Source organism: Dama dama, chromosome 21 (assembly GCF_033118175.1).
Source record: "Dama dama isolate Ldn47 chromosome 21, ASM3311817v1, whole genome shotgun sequence".
In the NCBI taxonomy this organism is placed as follows: domain Eukaryota; kingdom Metazoa; phylum Chordata; class Mammalia; order Artiodactyla; family Cervidae; genus Dama; species Dama dama.
This window is the reverse complement of record NC_083701.1, coordinates 49524846-49533467: the sequence shown is the minus strand read 5'-3', so window position 1 is coordinate 49533467 and position 8622 is coordinate 49524846. Positions and strand designations below refer to the sequence as shown.

The window sequence follows — 8622 nt, the reverse complement described above, 5'->3', positions numbered from 1 at the left end:
GAAAACTGGGAAACAAAGCTGTCTTTCTTGACTGCCTCCCTCTTTCTCTGCACTTTCCTAGTTAGGTGAAGTACCATATATAAAAGGTGGAACTGGGTTCCTTCCCAAGGGCAGAGGTTCTGAATATTACATCCTGTAAATGTAGGGGAGTTTGTTTATCATGATTGGAAACTTAACCAAAAAGAAATGTCAGACAGGAGGTAGCCAGACATATAAATTCCCTTGCAAATCCTTCAAGTCTTCCATCTGAGTAAACACAACTGCTGAAAAATCTGCTGAGTTTTTTTTTTTTTTTAGACATCAGTGAGGCAGGTGCCAACAGGGTTAAAATCATGTTGCTTCAAATCTTTCCTTGTCTCCTTTCCCTTTTCCCTCCCCCATTATTATCCTAAACTTGTACCTTCCAAATATGCTTTCTAGAGAACACAGCTTAAAACATAGAATATCCAGCAAGTCGATTACATATATACCTTAGGAATTTGGGGGCTTACCTGGTGGCTCAGATGATAAAGAATCTGCCTGCAATGTGGGAGACCTAGGTTTGATCCCTGGGTTGGGGAGATCCCCTGGACAAGGGATGGGCTACCCACTCCAGTAATCTGGCCTGGAGAATTCCATTGACTGTACAGTCCATGGGGTCACAAAGAGTTGGACATGACTGAGCAACTTTCACTTCACTTCACTTAGGAATTATTATTATATGATTTATTGAGATTATAGAATGATAGTAGAAAGTTGTGAATTATACAACATTTCCCCTTATTATAAAATTGGCATCACAAAAAATTAGTGTATTATTGAGGTGATGGCTTAGAAATTACTGTGACATATGGGATAGCTAAACACTACTTTGAACTTTTTTCTTTCTTTCTTTTTTTTTTTTTTATTTTGACAGTGAGGCAATAAAATTCAATGTGAGATACTGTTTAGAAGTAGCATGAAGGAATGGATAGAGTTTATTTAACTAGTTCTCTTTTTGCTTTGTGTTTTTTTCACTTGTGTTGAGGATAAATTTTTACTGTAAGTCCTGGGCAGCAGTTTCCTTATGGAATAATTCATAGAATGCACAACTGGTTGTGGGAAGAGAGACAGCCCTGCATAGATTGTGGGTTTTTTAAAAGATATTTTAAGTCTGAATTTTTATTTCTATGTTCTGAATTCTACTTTCTTTTTTTTATTAGTGGACATCTGTATGTTGAGCTCACTCATCTGAAAAAAAAAAATTGATGACAGAAGAAAACAAAAATTGCAGTAGGGAATAAAAATCACTAGAAATGGTAAACAGCCAGAAAAATCTACATGAATATTGACTATTTAAGACAGTAAATGTAATACCTGTGTAGTTTAAAATATACATAGAATTAAAATGAATGTAAGCAAATAGCAATAAAACCTGAAAAGAGAAATGACCTCTAACAATACTGGGAAAGATTGAAGGTAAGACGAGAAGGGGACAATAGAGGATGAGATGGTTGGATGGCATCACCAACTCAAAGGACCTGAGTTTGAACAAATTCCAGGAGATGGTGAAGGACAGGCAAGCCTGGGGTGCTGCAGTCCATGGGGTCACAAAGTTTGACACAACTTAGGGACTGAACAACAACAATACTGCAGGAAGTGGTGAAGACAACTTGTATCCAATATAATGTCAAAAATAATGGTGGTGATATCTAGTATAACCACTAAAAGAACAGTAGAAGAATTTAATAAGCAAATTATAGAAAACACAAAATGAACCCTTTGTGAATTCAAAGAAACAAGAAGTGAAAGTGAAAGTGTTAATCATTCAGTCATATCCCACTCTTAGCAACCCCATGGACTGTAGACCACTACCCTCTTCTGTCCATGGAATTCTCTAGGCAAGAACACTGGAGTGGGTAGCCATTCCCTTCTCCAGGAGATCTTCCCAATCTGGGGATTGAAGCTGGGTCTTTGCATTGCAGGCAGATTCTTTACCATCTGAGCCACCAGGGAAGCCCTCAAAGATACATAGAAGAAATTAAAACTAAGGATAACAAAACTAAACAAGAAACAAGTGAGCCTAATTGAAAACATAGGTAGATAGCATATTAACACTTGTTTCAGTAGTTATAAATGCAAATAGACTGAACAGTTTGTTGTAACTAAGATAGCCAGATTCAATTTAAATATATCTACATGCTGTTTTTGTAACACACTTAAAACAGAAAGTTGAATGATAGAAAAAAATGTAACCTGAAAATACCACAACAAACCAAAAAACTAATGTAGCTATGCTAATATAAAACATTAAGGAGAGCATTTTTAGTGATAAAGAGAGATGATTTTTAAAAATAAAGGGGTAAATCTAACAGGAAAGTGTCACAAATAAAAATATGACCATTTGGCTATGAAGAACTGTGTTTTCAAAGATGAAAAAGTGTATATATTTTTGCTAGGTATACATGTAACAATGACCATAATTGGCAAATCCAGAGCCATACAGAAAGCCTCAATAAGTAAATTTTACAGTTATTCTGCATCTATTCTTATACTAGTCTGAATTTGTTAGAAATTATTTATAAAAAGATAACTGGAAAAAATACAAGTACCTAGAAAGATTTTAAATATACTTTCAAAATAATTGAAATATGAAAGAAAAAGTTAAAAGTATAGGCTGAGGTTAGTAAAACATTATACTTTTAAACGATTAATAATGAGAATAAGGAAAAGCACACTTTTGGGCTATAATTAAAGAAACACTCCAATAGGTATTTATAAGTTTAATGTATGTATTAGAAAATAACAAGATGTGAAATTATCTAACCTAAGCACTTCCATATCAGAAAGCTAGAAAACAAAGTGCAAATCCTCTCCCTGAGGGGGGGGGGGGGTGGGTGGGGGAAACAGTTATTAGGCAGAAACCAAAGATCAGAAGAGAAATAAATGAAATCAACAAATTACAGAGAACATTAGCAAAGTTGATCTTTTATAAAAAAAAAATGTATTTTTGTAAATAATGAGGAAAACACAGTTAACCAAAACTAGGGATGATAAAGTCAACATTACTAGGCGTTCTACTACAAAAAATTAATAAGATGATATTGTGAATAACTGTATGCAAAGGAATTTCATAACTTAAAGGAATAAATTCTTTGGGAAAACAATTATATTATCTGATATAAGAATAAATAAAAATTTTGGTTAGTCTAATATTTAGTAAAGAAATTGAATATGTTGTTAAAAATCTTTTCTATAAAAGAAACTTGTCTACTTTAGATTCACCAGTTAATGCTCCCAGGGCAATAGCAGTGAACATTTATCTTGAATAAAATTTTCCAAGGAATACAGAAAGAAACAATATTTCTTACAATTGTTATAAGACCAACATAATCTTGATACCAAAAGATGACAAGCATATCATAATAAAGCAAAATAATAAATCAATCTTTTACATATACATAAATTACAGATACTTAATATATTAGTACACCACACCCAGATATACAGTATTGCATAATCAAAGGTTGACTTCTATTTATTTCTACTAGTTTAAATTACATTTTCTGTTTAAACTGTTTCCCTTGTAATTGAAAAGGAGTACTTTTTATATATTACCAATGAGTATATGTTGAGATAGATATCTTTTTTTTTAACAGTAGGTAGCTGCTTCTTGGTTGTCTGTTTTAAATATAGCAGTGTGTATGTGCCACTCCCAAACTACCAGTCCATTCCCTCTCCTTGCCCCTCCCTCCTTTAACCATAAACTCATTCTCTAGGTCTATGGGTATTTTTCTGTTTTGTAAGTAAGTTCATTTGTGTCATTTTAAAAAGATTTTGCAAAAAAAAAGATTAGCAGTGTCAGGGAATGTTTAACATAACAGTGGGATTCCTGTGTGCTGTTTCCTGTCTCTCTTGAGCCCTCAGTTCCTTATTAGTCCCTGTCTGGGGTGAGAGGAGCAGGCAAAGCCACTCCCAGGACAGAGATCAAAGAGATGGGATGCTTGCATAGGATTTCCTTCATTATCTTTTCCATTTGGTGAAAGGGATTATTTACGACCCTCTTTTGATATGGATCACCTTTTGGCCTTACGGCCTCTATACGGCCTCTATTGCTCCTTGCTTCCTTGATAACTTGTTAAGTCTGGTCTCTTGATCTTTATCTGAAGAAGCTACCTTGTTTTACTGTGTATAGACTCTTAAACAGAATTCAATAAAGCATCCTGGCTCCACCAGAGACTTGGGTCCCCGTGTCCTCCTCTCTCTCTCTCTCTCTCTCTCTCTCTATTTCTGGCTGATTCCCTGGAGCACGAAGGCTGGCTGCCTAACCCAGGAAATATTAGCCTCTTTCCTTCTTTCACTTTCTTATCGTCGACTCTGGACAACCAGGTTCTGGTCCATTAAAGGACCCCAACAAAGCAGTATCATATGATCTTTGCCCTTCTCTGCCTTACTTCACTTAATATTATCTCCAGGTTGATCCATATTGCATTATCCCATCCTTTTTAATGGCTGAGCAATATTCCATTGTGTATATGTACCACATCTTCTTTACCCATTCATCTGTCAATGGACATTTAGGTTGCTTTCATGTCCTGGCTATTGTAAATAGTGCTGCAGTGACCACTGGGGTGCATGTGTCCCTTCCAACTATGTTTTTCCCCGGATATATGCCCAGGTTTGGAATAGTTCAGTTCAGTTCAGTTGCTCAGTCGTGTCCGACTCTTTGTGACCCCATGGACTGCAGCATGCCAGGCCTCCCTGTCCATCATCAACTCCCAGAGCCTACCCAAACTCATGTCCATTCAGTCAGTGATGCCATCCAACCATCTCATCCTCTGTCATCTCCTTCTCCTCCCTCCTTCAATCTTTCCCAGCATCAGGGTCTTTTCTAATGAGTCAGCTCTTCTCATCAGGTGGCCAAAGTATTGGCGTTTCAGCTTCAACATCAGTCCTTCCAATGAACACCCAGGACTGATCTCCTTTTGGAGGGACTGGTTGGGTCTCCTTGCAGTCCAAGGGACTCTCAAGAGTCTTCTCCAACATCACAGTTCAAATGCATCAGTTCTTTGGTGCTCAGCTTTCTTTATAGTCCAACTCTCACATCCTTACACGACTACTGGAAAAACCATAGCCTTAACTAGATGAACCTTTGTTGGCAAAGTAATGTCTCTGCTTTTTAATATGCTGTCTAGGTTGGTCATAGCTTTTCTTCCAAGGAGTGTTAGGTCATAGGATAACTCTATTTTTAGGTTTTTGAGGAACCTCCATTCTGTTCTCCATAATGCCTCTACCAAGTCACATCCCTAAAATAATGTAGGAGGGTTCCTTTTTCTTCATACCCTCTATAGCATTTATTATCTATAGACTTTTTGATGATGGCCATTCTGATGGGTGGGATATGATATCTCATTTTATGTTTGATTTTCATTAATCTAATAATTAGCAATGTTGAGCATCTTTCCATGTGCCTCTTTTCCATCTGTATGTGTTCTTTGGAGAAATATCTATTTAGATCTCTGCCCATTTTTTCAGTTGAGCTTTTTTTTTTTTTTTAATACTGAGGTCATGAGCTCTTTGTAAATTTTGGAGAATTTGGTTGCATCACTGCAACTATTTTCTTCTATTCTGTGGGTTGTCTTTTCATTTCGCTTGTGTTTCCTTTGCTGTGCAAAAGCTTTTGAGCTTAACTAGGTCCCATTTATTTATTTTTGCTTTTATTTCCATTACTCTGGGAGAGAAATCAAAAAAGATATTGCTACAATTACTATCAAAGAGGGTTCTCCTTATATTTTCCTCTAAGAGTTCTATAGCAGCTGGTCTTACATTTAGGTCTTTAATCCATTTTGAGTTTATTTGTTTTATTTTTCTATGTGTGCTCAGTCACCCAGTCATGTCTGACTCCTTGTGACACCATGGACTATAGCCCACCAGGTTCCTCTGTCCATAGAATTTTCCAGGCAAGAATACTGGAGTGGATGTCCATTTACTTTTCCAGGGGATCTTCCCAATCCAGGGAGTGAACCCATGTCTTTTGTGTCTACTGCTTTGGCAGGTGGATTCTTTACTACTGAGCAACATGGGAAGTATTTTTCTATGTTCAACTGTCCAGTTCTCCCAGAACCATTTATGAAATCTCTATCCTACTAATTACATTTTTTAGGATAGTTCTTCTCCTAAATAAGTTCTCCTAAAATAAGCTCTTACTTATTTTTTCCAATTGAATTGTTTTGGATTTAGGTAAATAATTTAAATTCTTATTTTGGGTGAGTTTTGTCTCACTATCATTTTCTTTATTCCTTGTAGATTCTATTTTAGAAATTTTGTTGCTGTGTTATTTAAAGGCTAGGTATTTGGAGCTCTTAAATAAACCATTGTGAATTCCAAACTTTAATACTATAGATCTATCTTATTTAATGGTTGGAGGTTAAATTCTGCTTTGCTCAATAAACCTGTTTACTTTTTTTGACATTTGGCATATGTTTTGTTGGTCACTTTATTTTAGCCTTTTTAACTCAAATTAGGCTTATCTGTGGCATAAATCATATAAATCTAATACAGAGGAAAAAAGTGTATATAAAGTTAATATGGAAACAACAACAACAAATGACAATTAAAACCTTTCAGCAGATTAAAACACTTCCCCCAAAAAAGTTCGAAGTGGAGACAATTGACTATAGTACTCATAGTATAAATACAAAATAAAAATATAATTGAGAAATTATTTACATGAAGGAAAGCAAGAAATTCAAAACCAGATACAAGTGAAAAGAAAAATCAAGGAAATGTTAGATTTGAGCTTACTGAAATCAGAAAAGAAATTGAAGTAGCAATACAACTTGTAAATAAATACTAATCACAAGATTTCTAAAATATATGTGACAAAAATCACAGTAAGGAACATAGAATAGAAATGAAAGGAACTAACAAAAAGATAGTGATCTACACAGGCAAAAGACAAATATATTTCAAAATATTAAAACTCAAAACTTATACTTACCTGGCAGGGGAGACACCATGATCACAAAGGTGGTTTTCCCAGGGCGAGGCTTATCCATAGCACTCCAGATGTGCTGACCCCTGCGATTTCCCCAAGTGTGGGAAACTCGACTGCATAATTTGTGGTAGTGGGGGACTGCGTTCGCACTTTCCCCTGGTTAAAAAAAAAAAAAAAACTCAAAACTTTTAAGGAGTAAAACAGTATAATGCAGTAAAATAGCATTTGAAATCTGTAATTGAACAAGGCATCCTAACTGAACATATTGAAAGGGCACTAGTAAAGTTGACCCAGGATGCTCAGGCAGGTTCTAGAAGCTAATAAAAAAGAAAAAAACAATGTCTCTGTGAAGAGGGAAAAAAAGGAAATTTATCAAGAAAAGAATAGTTTCAGATGCGTCATCATTTTTACTGAATCTGTAAAATACATATATGTTGATTTTCTCACATGAAACTATATATATATCATATAAATATATATGGATGTATATATAAGCACTATAATATTCATATATAAATATATGTGACTATATATATACTCATATGTATGGATGCTGACCCATGAGCTACATGAATTTGAACTTCATGATTCCACTTATACATGGACTGTTTTCAATAGTAAGTACTACAGTACTACAAGATATGTGATTAGTTGAATCTGTGGATGCTGACCTGTTGATATGAACCATGGATATGGATGAACTGCATATACTGAGGGCTAATTATAAGTTATATGTATATTTTCAGGTGTGTGGAGAGTTGGCAAACCTAACTCTGGGTTGTTCAAGGGTCAACCTCTTATTTATAAATATATATGGATATATAGTTATATGAATGCATGTGAATATTTATGCACATATATATAATCTTTCTTTCTATATATATTTGTATACATGAATACATACATTTCAATACTTTAAAATTAATCAAGCAGTTAGTACAAATATAAATGGATATTATAGGTGTGTATATTTGTAAATCACCTAAATTACTATTCAAAGGTAGAAACAGTCAAGTCATATTGTTCAAAGTTTCTTTGACAATTTACCCTATAATGATAGATATTGAGCATTAGTATATTTTAATTAAAATGAGATATGAAATTATGTTCTATGTTATAGGCATTGAGTTAATATTGGGATTGAAGATGAATAAAGTTCCCTGAAAACCACTAGGATTTAATTCACTTAAAAGCACCAAGTTAATTCTATCATTCTTTTCTATTATATTCATTTGCTAATGTTACTCATAACTATTAAATAATTTCATCTATTTTAACCACAATATAATTTCTTGTTTTAGCAACACATATTTATGTAATTGTTTTTAGGAAAAAGTGAATAAACTGAATAATAATTCACATATTAATAAAATATTGACCATTTATCTTAAAACAAAGTTTTAGGAAAAATTTGCAAAGTTCTATTGCTCATCTGAAATGTCAAATGTTTTAAGTCTCCTTTGAGAAGGAACACAACAAAAACACTTAAAATTCTGGAGAAATATGGGTGGTAGGGAGAAAATAATACAAAGCATTTGTTTCTAAGGGAAAAAGAAATACATTTGCAACTTTTGAGAAAACTTTTCTAGTTATTTCTCAGGAAATTAATAGCAATTATTATTCTACTGATAAATATGGTTTGTTCCAACTTTGTAAATCAGATTTAA

General features: G+C 34.2%; 1 non-coding gene across 1 annotated transcript; it reads left to right on the top strand.

Annotated features, from left to right (window-relative positions):
• The first annotated feature begins 6950 nt into the window (after window positions 1–6950).
• Window positions 6951–7114, top strand: LOC133042924 (U1 spliceosomal RNA). Its single transcript, XR_009689627.1, has one exon. It is a non-coding gene; the product is annotated as a U1 spliceosomal RNA (small nuclear RNA).
• The last annotated feature ends 1508 nt before the right edge of the window (window positions 7115–8622 follow it).